This window comes from Lepeophtheirus salmonis, chromosome 2 (genome assembly GCF_016086655.4).
Source record: "Lepeophtheirus salmonis chromosome 2, UVic_Lsal_1.4, whole genome shotgun sequence".
Classification (NCBI taxonomy): Eukaryota; Metazoa; Arthropoda; class Copepoda; order Siphonostomatoida; family Caligidae; genus Lepeophtheirus; species Lepeophtheirus salmonis.
In genome coordinates this window covers 26,196,162-26,210,157 of record NC_052132.2, presented here as the reverse complement: position 1 = coordinate 26,210,157, position 13,996 = coordinate 26,196,162, and the positions used below count along the sequence as shown (strand labels likewise).

Below are 13,996 nucleotides of genomic sequence, written 5' to 3'. Positions count from 1 at the left end.
TCAATGCAACTCTTCCTTTTGTTTGTGATTTGGGTAGTCGTCCAAACTTTTCTATAGAACGTCCAATTTTTAAAAGATAACGTACTACTTCATCGCTAAAATTCGAATAGACTTTACCCGAGACTCCATCTGGACCACAGGCTTTATCATCCTTATAATAATTTCCTAAGAAATTAGATATAATATCTTGGGAGAAGATATAATTCCATTACATTTTTTTTCGGAAAGTGGTCTCTTTTGTGCCAACAATGTTTTTTGAAATGGGAATGAAAGTAGTCTAACACATCTACAGGTTTAGTTATAACTTTTCCTTCATGAATAATTTTTTTAACGCAGGGGGGCAGAAAATCTGTCTTTCTCAAAAAATGTCTTAAGTTTTCTGTACGCAGACCCTTCCAACTCAACTTTTTCTTTCATTTCGGCCTCAGCAATTTCTGCAGTTCTAAAGAAATTCAGAAATTGATCAATTATTGAGAACATTATCCACTTCTCTGGCGTGTAACCTAGTTTCTTTTCTATTTTCCAAAAGAAACTGTGAGATCGTTGAATTCATTATTTTTATGAGCTTTTGAGTTTTTTGGTTGGATGAAAAACTGTCATTAAAACCTCCTATCAATTCTTTTTTTATTTCGTTTTGTATTTATCGTCTTCAATCAACCCCTTTGGTATACTTAACTGAGAAATTTTATAAGGTTTGTGTAATTCCAAGCAGATCAATTTATGATCAGAGGAAGGTTCAGGTTTATAAAATGTTTTTTTTTTTACCATATGTGCCATTGTAGGAGAAATCAAAGCCAAGTCAATTCTGGAAGACTGATTCCCCCTCCTCCAAGAAATGCCATCTTCCCGACTGAATTTTTTTGTTAAGTCAACAAGATTGAACTTAAGAATTATATTTTGTAGAGCACTAAGGTTTGGATAGGGTGAATTAAATTTATGGACATCAACACTTAAATCCCCAATTAGTAGGAACGGAGTTGAATCCTTTACTTGGTTATTAAAAAATGCTTGAAAAGAGGAAGTAGACCTTTCATTCGGCCCATCGGCATTTATAAGACTGAAACTCATCCCATTTAGAGAAATTCGAATTTTATGCCATTCGCTTTTGTAGGAGAACTCTTTAACACAGTAAACATTTTGGATTTTCTTTGAAATAAGAGTCAAGACTCCTCTATTAGATCCATTTCCACTAAAGAAACAATGAAATCTTTTAGGTAAGCATATGGGACAGTTATTATAGCAAGAAGAAGAGATCATGTATTTAAAGAAATTATTCTATTGATGCCCATATTCAACTTTTTTTCCTTGGAAATTTTATTCGGAAAGAAGTCCACAATTTGGGTCTGTATTTTTTGGTTTGATATCTTCATTTTATAATAATGTAAAAAATAAATAAAAGGTTACCAGGAGTGGTCCACCAACTATCAAGAAGCACCAGACTCAGAGCTTTTTGACTGTCTCTTATCTCTTACAGGAGAAAGATCTGTATCCGGTTTACTTCTTTTTCCCACAGAGGAAGTATGAGTACGACTTTCCAGAATTGTATGGACGTCCAAATGAGGGTTGGATTTTTTTTTTTTTGGATTTCTACTTTCTCCATCATTCGTCTTATCATTTTTAAAAGAGAACATTCGTTTTCCTTATCCAAATAATCGATATGCACTTGTTCTACATCATCATTTGTCGGATCATTGTTTACTCCGGAAGACTTCTCTTCATATTTTCCTTCTACAGTTTGGGTCTCACTAACCTCTTCAATTTGTTTTTCGGATAGAAGATCTTGATCAATTCTGGAAAACTTATCGTTATCTTTTTCTTCTACAGTTCGGGTCTACCTGTTTTTAAGCATTTTTTCGTTAAGTTAAAAAGAATGTCATTTAGAAATGTTGAAATAAAGTATCATTGTTTGAAAAAGAAAAAAAAAAGTTTAACCGCAAGTGTGTGTGCTTTCATGAAAGATGAATAATAATGTTGATGAGTTTTAAAAGCAGTGATCTAAATCCTTTAAATTTGTTAGCTGGCACGTTTCTTTGGAATTGGTAATCTGATGAATGAATTTTCTTTTTCTTAGCAGTTGATATTATCCACAATAATTACCCCATCTGACCTAAAAGCCGTGAATCAAACCTACGCACATTGAGTTCAAAAGAACTATTCCGTCCAATCAAGTTTTTCTACGTTGCCCCATTCTGTTTTGACAAATTGAAAAATGACAGTTTATAACTGGTATTGGTAAGATATTCGATCTGTCTCATTATCTTGAATAAAGCCTAACCACAAATTATTTTCTCTTCTTGCACACCTCTTGCTTTTAAATTCATAGTAGCAAAAGAGACACCCTCATAGCTATTGCGTCTACTCGCATGAAAAAGAAGAAAACATATCCTTAAATTATAGTCTTTTTACAGCACGCAAAAGGGGGAAAAAAGAAAAAGAAAGTTTCACTCATATTATAAAAGTCAGTTCCGTTTGGGATTTCTAAGGCTCACAAAAGACAACATAAATATTTATTTACTCCATCAATTTCAACCATAGCACCAGTGATTGATGGCTATATTTATTCATTTATCACATACTCTGTAAATAAAAGCGTGTTTTCTTTATAGTGAATAAACTAGTTATTGAAAATTGGACACAAGGAAAAAGTGGAAGGTAGGCAAGGCTTTCTTATTATTTAAGGCGTTCAAATCTTTCATGAATTATTTTTTCATGGCTAATGAGTTCAATACATCTTCAAGGAAAGAGTGACAAAATAAAAAGATTATATATTGTAATATTAATAATAGACCATAAATTTCTGATGAAAAATTAATGACAAAATTAATTTTCAACATATTATTATAACCTTTTTAATTCTTATTTGAACTTAGTGAATAATAACCTCGTGAAGTAATTTTATCAAAAATGCATTTGATCCACCATCAAGTAAAAACAAGCTTTTTATAAAGCTATTTTACAAAGGATTTAGTTATTTTTGAAAAAAGGAGTCTGATAAAGAGCCTTTCATCATATCCCAGTGTATAAAAACAAATTGATGCGAAAAAGAGTATCTATTGGCGTTTAAAAAAAATATTTTTTAATGATGGGATGACATCGATAAATGTAGTAAAGATTCAGAAAGACACGTTTGCCATATATGATGTTTAAGGATGTGAAAGTTGTCGAAATCTTCGTGAGCATGTACATTATACAGGGTTTATTAAAAAATTATCTTGTTTAAATTAACTTAAATTTTTAGATTGATTGAAAAATAAAAAACACAGAACATCAGTTCTAGTTTCAGAACTTACATCATTCAGAATATAACTTACTCAATATGCCCTCCGCTTGCTTTAATAGCAACCTTAATTCGGGCTCTGTGACATGTACAGTCCTTAGAAACTAGTGCCTGATCTAAATTATTGCACTCCAGGACAATGGAGTCTTCTGGGACTTGTTGGTAGTGGGATTGCTTCCATTGACAGTTGACTCATGGTAGCTCTTGACGAACTAATCCATCAGATTTAGGTACGAGGAGCTAGGAAGCCAAATATCCTTGGATACCCACTCATAGCAGTGCTCCTGAACCCAATCAATTGTCGTTTCGGTGGTGTGGCAGGGGGTAAAATCCTATCGTCTGACAAATGGACGTTTTTCGGTGACATTCAGCTAACATCCAGATCGCTTCACCAAAATCAATAAAACAACGTATCCCTCTTCTGCATCTGAAAACGTAATTGACTTGAAATTTTAGATACAAAGGGAAATTTTTATATGTATATTTCACTGAAAAATAAAATTCCCAATTTAGTCATCGTATATGCCGAAAAAATCGGAAATATGAATCCTCAGATTTCGTTGTTACATCCTGAATTTGAAAAAAAAATGTTTGTAACTTTCAGGATATTAGTGCTCTGATTAATTATTTAGGACAAGTATTTGTAGTAAACATCGATTTCCTTCTTTTTCGACAACTCTAATCATATTGTGAAAATTTATGAATAAAATTGAATTCCAGAAAAAGATAACTTTTAATTATAATATGTTCCAAAAAATATATAAAAGTATCCATGTATTTCCACCCAAAGTTCTTTCAAATAATTTGAAAATTAATTGACAATATTTTATAAAGAAATAAATTATACTTTATCTCTAACTAAAAAAAGTAGAATAACTAATTCAATCTATTTTTTTTAATAATAATCAATCAATGAGATAAAACCCGTTGTTTTATGTAAATGCGTCTGGATAGTTAAGATCTATTCCTTTTTAATGTTTTATAAAAATATACCAAAAGTCAGGGGAAGCAAACTTTTAAGTGGAAGCCCCTATTTAAAAAATTATAATTTAAAAAAAGCTGAATACAGGAAGTAACATTTTTTTTCATTCATATTGCAGCTTTACAATAAAAATTTTCAGTCTGGACCTTTTAAAATTACTCAGGAGAGATAAAATTAAAAACATTATCTTTAAATTATATTTTATATCTAACAAGTACATATAATATTTTCCAGATAGAAGATTAATATATTGATTAAAGTCATAATAATAAAAATAACGAAAAAATCATTTTTACTTACTTCTTAAGATAAATTGAACATGGACACAGTTGTAGTGTTAAATAGATATGTGAGATTTGAACCAGATGGGGATTTGTATCCAAAAGTTGCAATATGTAAAAAACCTAAACTTGAATATTTATAATAATAAAAAAACCATTGAGTTTTCTCATAATATCACCAAGTCATGAACAACTCCACTGTATTTGGATTGGTTGTCGATGTTCTACTTTCGATAGCTCTTGTTAGGATTCTGAACTTGAGTTAGCTATGGACGGGCTGCGAATAGGTCCCTACTATTAAATGAAAAATAACTCCAAAGATAGGAATATTTGACTAAAAATAATATTATTTAAATTTTTATTCGTTTGTGTTTTTGGAGGTGGAAAGGTTAACAGATTTAATAAATAGTGTTATGTGTTTTATTAAATATACTAGCATTACGACAGACATACAATTTTTTGCTTTTTTAATAAATATTTGTACTTCCCTTATCTTTTCTTTTGTAATATGAAGGGCTAGGTTTTAGCTATATACGCTCATTGCTATGTTTTTACTTCTTAAATCAATTAGTCATGCAGTTCTGATATAATAAGCACACACTCAAATATTAGACCTCGATAGATATTTTTTGCTTCAATCATATAGACATGTAGTCCCATTTTACGTTCTTTCTTAATATGACGCATAGATCTTTACGTATATAACTCGTGGCTATGTTGTTACTTCTTAGATACTAAGCGCATACTCAAAGATCAGGACTCCATAGACAAACTTTGCCTTATTAATATAGACATAAAATTGAAAACTATATAAATGTTCATTGTAGGAGCTTTTGTCAGGTCACAAATGGGGCTCTCTGTCATGGGGTTGCCCATACCTATTATAAAATTATGAATATTATACATTTTAGCCCTTCTCAAGATAAAAACCTTGAATTAAAAAAGAAATTTTCTTATTTATCTTTAATTAAAGTGTGCATTAATCATTAAACGTCTCTACAGCTGAGATCCTTGTCTTATTATTTTTACATATATAGGGTAATTGATTAGACGTTTCCTACGAAGCAATACCGAACATACCACTAAACATTATGAGATATATAAATATAATTATGTACTGACACACAAAATTATTATACTATTTAATGAAAACAGATGGATATCTGTACATTCACACCGTGATCGAAGGATTACTCACCGGAAAACTGCACTGCGGTTAAATTGTATCGGTGGAATATTACATCAAATTATACTATATTTATAGTTTTTTCATTTACCAATCTCTCCCGTCTACAGATGATTCTTATCCATATCAAGATCTATGAATGGACCGTAAAATAAATATTATTATTTCCTTAATTTCACTTCAAGCAAACAAGGTTCGTGTAGGACCTCAAAATAAGTTACAACCTAGCTATTTTTCTTCAAATAACCCTTTCTATAATCGTGAACGTTCCAGGTAAAAGGTTGTGCAGTATAAACTTTGTGCATTAAAGAGAAAAAAAAGCCACAGCTGACGCTTCAAGAACTATGTAACACCCCTCGTAATTTCCCAATTCTTTTTTTACAGACGTAGCTTTGATGCCCGCTATCTATCTCCTGAGCTGCAAAGTCCCAGGCTTTACACATGGATCAATCTTCAAAAGACAGCTGTCAAAATTTCATGACAATCTGTTATTTGATTTGTGGGTTATAGTAGTACATATGTGTAACTCTACTTTTACTATTTCCAAAAGAATCAATCAAAAAATTTCGAATTTTAATTTCACACTGTTCCTGGATGGGTAAAAGTACTGTTCAAGCTAAACAACAGCTTTAAAAGTTTTAAGTTTGCTTAAACCATATTATATGAAGTTTCAGTATAAAATATTTAAATGCAGAAATATCAGGTAATTTCCTTTTGGTGTAAAACCACGTAAATCCCGGAAAAAAATCCTAGTACGTACATATATGGATGGGGGAAAAAGTCACTTTAAAGTAAATATTAAATTTTGTATAAAAAAGTAGGACTTTTCATCTTATCTCTATAAATTTGGTCCAAATCACCATTGCAATATTGGAAATTATAGTATCAACTTTTAAAAAATGGTATTTTAGTTTTGTGTTTTTATAAATAAAAAAAAGTTTTATAAATCACTTGACTTTATCAAGTGTGTACTTAAAAACATACTCATTTGTTAACGTCCTTTTTCATATAGAAACATATTTATAGTATGAAATCAAATTAGTTTACGTGAAAATTAAGTTGATCAAACAAATTATTGCTCGTAAGATAATTTAAAAAAAGTTGGATTAACCTCATCTTAATACTCAAATAATATCTAAGTGAAGGGAAACAATTTAAAAAGTTTAAATAACACTGCCTAGAACTATTTTATTATTTGTCAAGAAAAAATTTATAAATCTTCACTCATTTGAATAAGGTTGTAAAGTTCTTTAATAAATACAAAAATAGATCTATTCTCTTTTTGACCTTGTTTTCAATCATAAGAAAACATCCAAATTTTAAATGTCATCTAGAATGTCTCATTTTCACAAATACTATAGCAAACTATATCAGGTTACTCTTTTAAATATTTTAATATCTTTAAAACAAGGGAATGTTTCGATATCATTAATCCTTTAGGCATAATTAATATCTAAATTATGCTTAAGAAAATAAAATGATAATAATTTGAATTATTATTATGCCATTTAATAAGATTGTTCTATTTGTCCAATTCACACGTGTCCTTAAAATAAATTACAGAACCGGACAGGACGTCAAAGTTTTGGATCCGATACATCCCTATAAAATATATATTTTTAAAAGATTCCATTTTTTTATTTTGCTTTATTATTCATAAAAAAGAGCTAAAAACACTTGTTATCTCCTTAAAAATGCGAATTAAATTTTATTGAAATGCCCGGTCCTTTTGAGATTTACTTTAAAAGAGCAAATATTTTTACATGCCTTGAAAAAAAATATTGCCATATTTATCAAAAAAACATTTTTAGATGATAATACTTTATTTTATTGTTAAACTGACTGGTTTTATAAAGAATCGCTCCTCTGTAAATAAAAAGGTCAATTTTTTGTTATAATTTTATTATTTTAACTAATATTAAAATAAAGTATCTTACTTTACAATTTGAATAAGCTTAATAAAATTTTAATTATTTTTAAAACAAAGGAATATTTTGCAATTCAACAAATCACAGTCAATGTTCGGCTTATTAAAATGATTTATGATGACAACACTGACATATATCAATAATGACGTTTTTTTTAATATATTCAATACAGGCCTTAAGGGTCCATCGACGTCATAACCACCACCCCCTAGAGCCACGGAAACTCCAAATAAACGCAACAACCCGTGTAATATCTAAGACTAGGATACATAAAATCACATTTGTTATCAAATTAATTTATAAAATCAAAGCCAGTCCCTAAAACCGTCCCTAAAAATAACTGCACCAATTTAAAAAAAAGTCATTAAAAAGTTCAGTCATCTTAACGGCTTCAATGAAGAGTAACATTTATTTTTTATTCAGTCGAGTTTTCCATATTTACGTAGTTTATCAGAGAAAATTCTATGAAAGACCCTTAAAATTGAGAAAGGACCCCGAAATTCCAGGACTGATACCTTTTAAGAGATTGGAACCTACGATGACTTAGCAATATTTCAATCTTTTTTAGATTATTCATAAAGTAATAAGTTATATGTGTTCTTGATTTCCTTCCTCGAGAATGAGCTAATGAATACACTGATATAAAATTTCTTCTTTTTTTATCACAAAAAGTATTTAATTCAAATTTAGCTATGTAGACTAAGATTAAAATATATACAGGATACACAAGGATTCTTGAGTTATTTATTATACTCTAGGAAGAGACCTATTTCAATGTACCTCCACATACATTATAGCTTAAATATTATTAAAAAAAAGATTACTTCCTATGTATACTTAAATACACGACGGGAAGATAAAAAAAAGAAGTTTATAATATATTTACATTTGAATGTATCCTTTAAAAAAACCAAAAAAAAACCAACTTGGTTACTCTAATAAAACCACATTCTCGCAGTAGTAAAAAAAGACAACAGTACTAAATTTTGGAATGGGTTGAAAATCAAAAATTTTAGTAATGGATGATGGGGGTCATTCGGAAAAAACTATTTTGAGACACATTTAAGGACAATTGATTATATTTTTGAGGTCCTACAATTCCATAGGGCATAAGAAAACTGAAACCAATATATTCTCCGCAAGGTGGTGTGACAGTTAATAGCTTATTGTATAAAGTAGTTATTAAAAAAATGTGTATGCTCAGAAAAAATTTCACAGTAGCCTCTATGTGCAGAAAATTGTGTGTCTTTTTGAACCCGTTTTTTTGGAATTGGTAATCTAAAAAAGGAAGTTTCTTTTCTTCAGGTGTTGTCATTATTGTTTAACTTCTGAGTAATGAACTTCCTTTTCGGCTACATTCAATTATAAGCAAAACCTGATTGAACATTTGTGTTAGGTGATAAAAGACGTAGGATTTGTTGCAGAGGTAATATTGCAAGTTTTTGTTTGACTTAGAGTAGAATTGGTAATTCTTGCCAATATCTCTGTTTATTTACTCTTCCACTCCATCCCTTGTCATAGCTAATTGTAGCTGATGTTCTCCAAAATATTCTTCAAATTGTCAGGATTACCATTTTGATTTTGGTGTTTTTTTTAACATAGCCATCACTAAGCATGCATTTCTATTTTGTAGTACATAAAAATAATATTATCATTTTGGGAGTTGTATTACTTTGTCGCAAGACAGTGCCACTATCTGTCACTTTGTTTATAAACAAATCTTAGTAAATAAAGATCATGTCCATTAAAATTTTATTTATACATATTCTTTGGTTTTTTACAATATTCTTTCAATAATTACTTATTACGGTCAAAAATTTCATTCCTGGAGAAACTTGACTGATATTTTTAACAATTTTAATAATCAAACTGTTCAAAATAAAATTATTGCTGCCACAAATCAAATTTGTGTTTTCTGTTAAATTTTGGATTATATTCATCTGAAGGTCAAAACAATCATATTACATTTTTTTAAACATAATTAACTATTAATCATCTTTAATATCTAAAAATTCAAAACGAGCCACCGTAATAAACATCTCCCTGTCTCTAAGGCATATAAAATTCGGTTTCATGTTGTGAAAACATTATCTTTTTAATAATAAAATTCTGAATATACTATTCAAGGATTATATGAATATATGTACATTAATATTTTGTTAGAATTATAGATTTTCTCCTCATAAACTTTATTTATGTTATGTTCTTATGATAATCACTATTTTCCTAGCCCAAAGAATTATTTTCTTTCTTATTAATCATTTCAATGTTTATACTTTATGATCTGCTCACTATTTAATATGTAGGTATTTACTTACTTTTCAAAGTTCAAATGTGATCATTTTACAAAGAGAATCTGATTTTTATTGATTTATCTAGAGGTATATAAATTATGACCAAAATACTTTCTGTTGTTCCAATTTTAAGAGGGTGTTCTATTTTCCAAATCTTTTATTACTTTTCTTTAATTCTTAAGGAGATAACATTTAAGTGTGGAGTAATTACTTGTGCTTGAAAGACGAAGAATAAAAATAATGATATTTAGGGAATAATAAGTGTAAGTTCTCGTTGTACTCAATTGGAGATCAACAATGACGTAATTCTTCCCCATGTCTTTGCTAAATAAGGAAACACTCAATTACTTCCATGCAAATGTCCTTCTATCCTTGATGGTGTAACTTTACTTGAATTTCTGGATAGAACAATTCACTGAGCTCTTTGCAGAACATTAATGTCTAAGCAATGTCACGTTAGCTTTTGTTTCTAAGCGACAAAGAAGAATAAGGGTTAAAGTTTTTCCATTTTTTGATTTTGCAACTCATTTTTTTTTTTTTTTTTTAAACCCAAACTGATGCATTGAATCAAAGTGTGGAGTAGGAGTAGTAATAAAATAACACAACCGTCCTAAAACATATGGTGTACCCTCTAGTCAAAACATAATTACCTTCAAAAGGAATTTTGAGTTATATGCCTGCATATAAATTTTTATTTTGGGAAAGAGTTATTTAAATATTTAAACTATTTCATCATTGATTCGGTAAATTTATGACTAATATAATGAGCTTTATCTAATGAAATATCATGGTTATTTTATTATCAATACTGAATGACGACAAATTAAAAAAATTATTGTTATGTAAAGAACAAGCTCAAAATTAATCCTTAAAATACGGTTTCTAATTAACTAGGAAAAAAAATTTGAACTATTTTTACCTTTGGACTAACATGTTGTTTTTTGGATTGGTTTTATCTTGAAAACATGAAAACTAAGTTTATAACCCGAATTTTTGGCTTATGTAACCTATATAGGTTTTTTTATTACTTTGTGTTATTTATATCTTGAAAGATATCGATACAAACAAATAATATAGTTTGTAGGTACATTTTTTCAGATTCATAAAAATATTTTATTATTGAATCTTTTTTGAATCTGAATAGCTACAAAAAATGACTACAAATTAACTTTTTCGAAGTAAAAATGTTTGTTCATGACCATCAATAATATTAATAGTAAAAACAATTACCCTCTAATATCTTTATTAATTTTCAAGCTTGGTAATCCAAAAAATATATCTTACATATAATTGAAAAATTGCAACTCAATTTAAATTTAATTAGTATTATGCAAAAAATAACAAACTTACAGAATCAATCTAAAAAAATGGAAAAAGTGTAAAAACAATCCCATGTCTAGTTAAGTAAATGATGGTACTTTGATTTGAAAGAAGAAGTCCTACAAAAACACTACATGTTAAGTAAGTCATAATATATAACATTTTTTAAATCAAAATTAGAAGTACTCGGTGCTCAAACTTTGGCTTTGTAGCCCTTAAAAAATTGATGATTTTCACCTTGACTAAATAAATACATTTTAAATATATCACACAAGGAGTTTAATAATTAATAAAAAAATTACTCCAACCGGGATAGCCCAAAAAATTATCTAATAAGGGTATTTCAAGTGACAATACGTCATCTCTCTAAAACAATTATGATATACAAATAACATATCCGAAAGTGTGTGAATCAGACACCAACCACATTAATCTATGGTATAATAAATTCTATATAGTTAGTAATTCAACATCTGTACGTACGTATAAAGTAAAAATGGATGCTTATAAGTACAGATATATTTTTAATTTAAATTCCTTTGCTTTCATTCTATGCCTGCTTTTGAAATGATATATTTACTCAATTTAATGACTATATCTAAATCCACGTACACAAGGGCCAATGTTTGATCAATATTAGGAAATATTTTATTGGACCTTCAAAAAACAAAACTGTAGAGAATACATAAGAAATTACATACATATAAAGAATATATTTATTTCGATTGTGTATTTTTGATAAAAGAATCTTTTTGATATATACATATGTATACCTTATTTTCAACTTCTATTCCTTGCAATAAATGTTTTATTTGATTAAATCATGTAACCTCCTAAGGAGCCACACAAGAACATATCTAGTGAAGTAAATCCCTTGTATTTTTTAGCAGGCGTATTCTTTTTTTTTTTTTTTAATTGGCAATCTAGAGAATGATTTTTTTTTCTTACCTTTTGTCCATTATTATTTGACTTCTGAGTAGTGAACTTTATTTTCTATCACATAGAATTATATTCAAAAACTTATAAAAAATTCGTATTTGCTCATTAAAGACAGAGAGTTATAATTGTAAGTCCTTTTTGGACTCGGAGTAGAATGGAGAATCGGAGTAGTTCTTGTCAATGTCTTATTTTATTTCCTTCACCCCATCCACTTGTGTTACAGCTCATTGTAGTTGATATAATTAAACGTTATAACAGCTAAGCTCCTCTACTCCTAAAAATTTTTTTATATTGCCATGTTGATTTTCGGTTTCTTTTTTTAACATGCCCAAAATACACATAATTTTCATCACTAAACATACCTCTTTCAATCCCTAAGATAACTATTAATAGTCAATGGAAATCAACTCTTTTCTTCAATTACTTTATCCAATCATGGTAAATTAGCGAGTTTAAAGAATTGGTGAATGGTAATTTAAGAAAAAATTATTGAAAATATCATTTCTATTAGTTGTAAGCCATTAGATTTGAAAACACTAAATACAATCCAATGTTGCATTGAATATTAAAATTATTAATCTAAGAACAAAAGTGGGCCAACTTTTCAGTGGAAGGGCCACATTAAGAGAACTGTAATTTATCAGAAGACGATCATTTACAACAAAAAATGAAAAAACAATATTCAACGTTTTTTCAAAAGTAATTGAATTGGTATCCTCATTCCAGCTTAACCAACTTGATAGGCTCAATCTATGGAATAACATAATTATTTCAAAATAATTTATATATAGATATTTACTTCTTTCACAGAAAATATATGTCGTCTCCGGATATATATAGGAAAAAAAATCACTACTTTGTGGGGTCTAGGCTAAAGGTGGGTTACCACATCTATCATACGTGTGCACGCAATTAGTTTAAAAAAACTTTGTTTATAATATCTTCAAAGTTCAATAAATCTATTTTTCAAAATAAATAGTAAAAAGTTATTATTTAACTCGGGAGAGAAAATGTCACATGAGTAACTTTTAAATTTAATTTATAACAGTATTTTCACTCTTACAAGCAAGACCCATTTTAAATCACAAAACCTCTTGTATATTTGTGCATTTTATATATAGAAAATTTAAAAAGCTTCCATAATAAAAGTTGATATGATATTCTTCCCATACCTATTTATATATATGAAACAAACTTAAGAAACCCTGCTTTTGTTTTTCTATTCACTCACTCAGAGTTTATTCACCGATAAAGTAGACTTATATACATTTAACGAAATGAAATTATTTACAATTTTACGCATAGCTGAACAAAAACTGAAAAAGTTGATTTTATAATAAACAATGTCCGAGTATGACAAAAGTTTAAAAAAAAACGAAAAATTAACATGGTAACCCTAAACATTTGAAGAATATTTTGAAGGAGAGTAGTGTAGCTGTTTCATTAAATTAGTTACAAGGATACAGCTATGAGAAGGATGAAATAAACAAAAACCTACTCTATATCTTGTAATGATATAAGTAGGAATTACTCCAATGTCGATCCTTGATTCTACTCTGAGTCGAACATGGACTTTTAACACTTTAACAAATTATCAATATCATATATGTATAAAGTAATCACTAGATTGTGTAATCAGGAATGATAGAGGGTAACATTCATGAGCACATATACTAGTGATTATTTTATACATGTATAAACAAACGTAGGAGATTAGAAAATTATAAATACAATTTCAATATACAAGACCAAATAATGACCGAATATATGTAGCAAATAAATTGACAAA

At 28.7% G+C, this 13,996-nt stretch overlaps 1 protein-coding gene across 2 annotated transcripts in view; it reads left to right on the top strand.

Moving 5' to 3' along the window:
* Positions 1 to 2,460: 2,460 nt before the first annotated feature.
* Positions 2,461 to 13,996, top strand: part of LOC121113540 (uncharacterized) — a 219,417-nt gene continuing 207,881 nt past the window's right edge. The window contains exon 1 of one of the 2 annotated variants that reach the window (XM_040707340.2): positions 2,461 to 2,652. The gene's annotated coding sequence lies outside the window, so the exon portion shown is untranslated. The remainder of the gene's footprint in view (positions 2,653 to 13,996) is intronic. The other variant, XM_040707341.2, reaches the window with a different exon arrangement.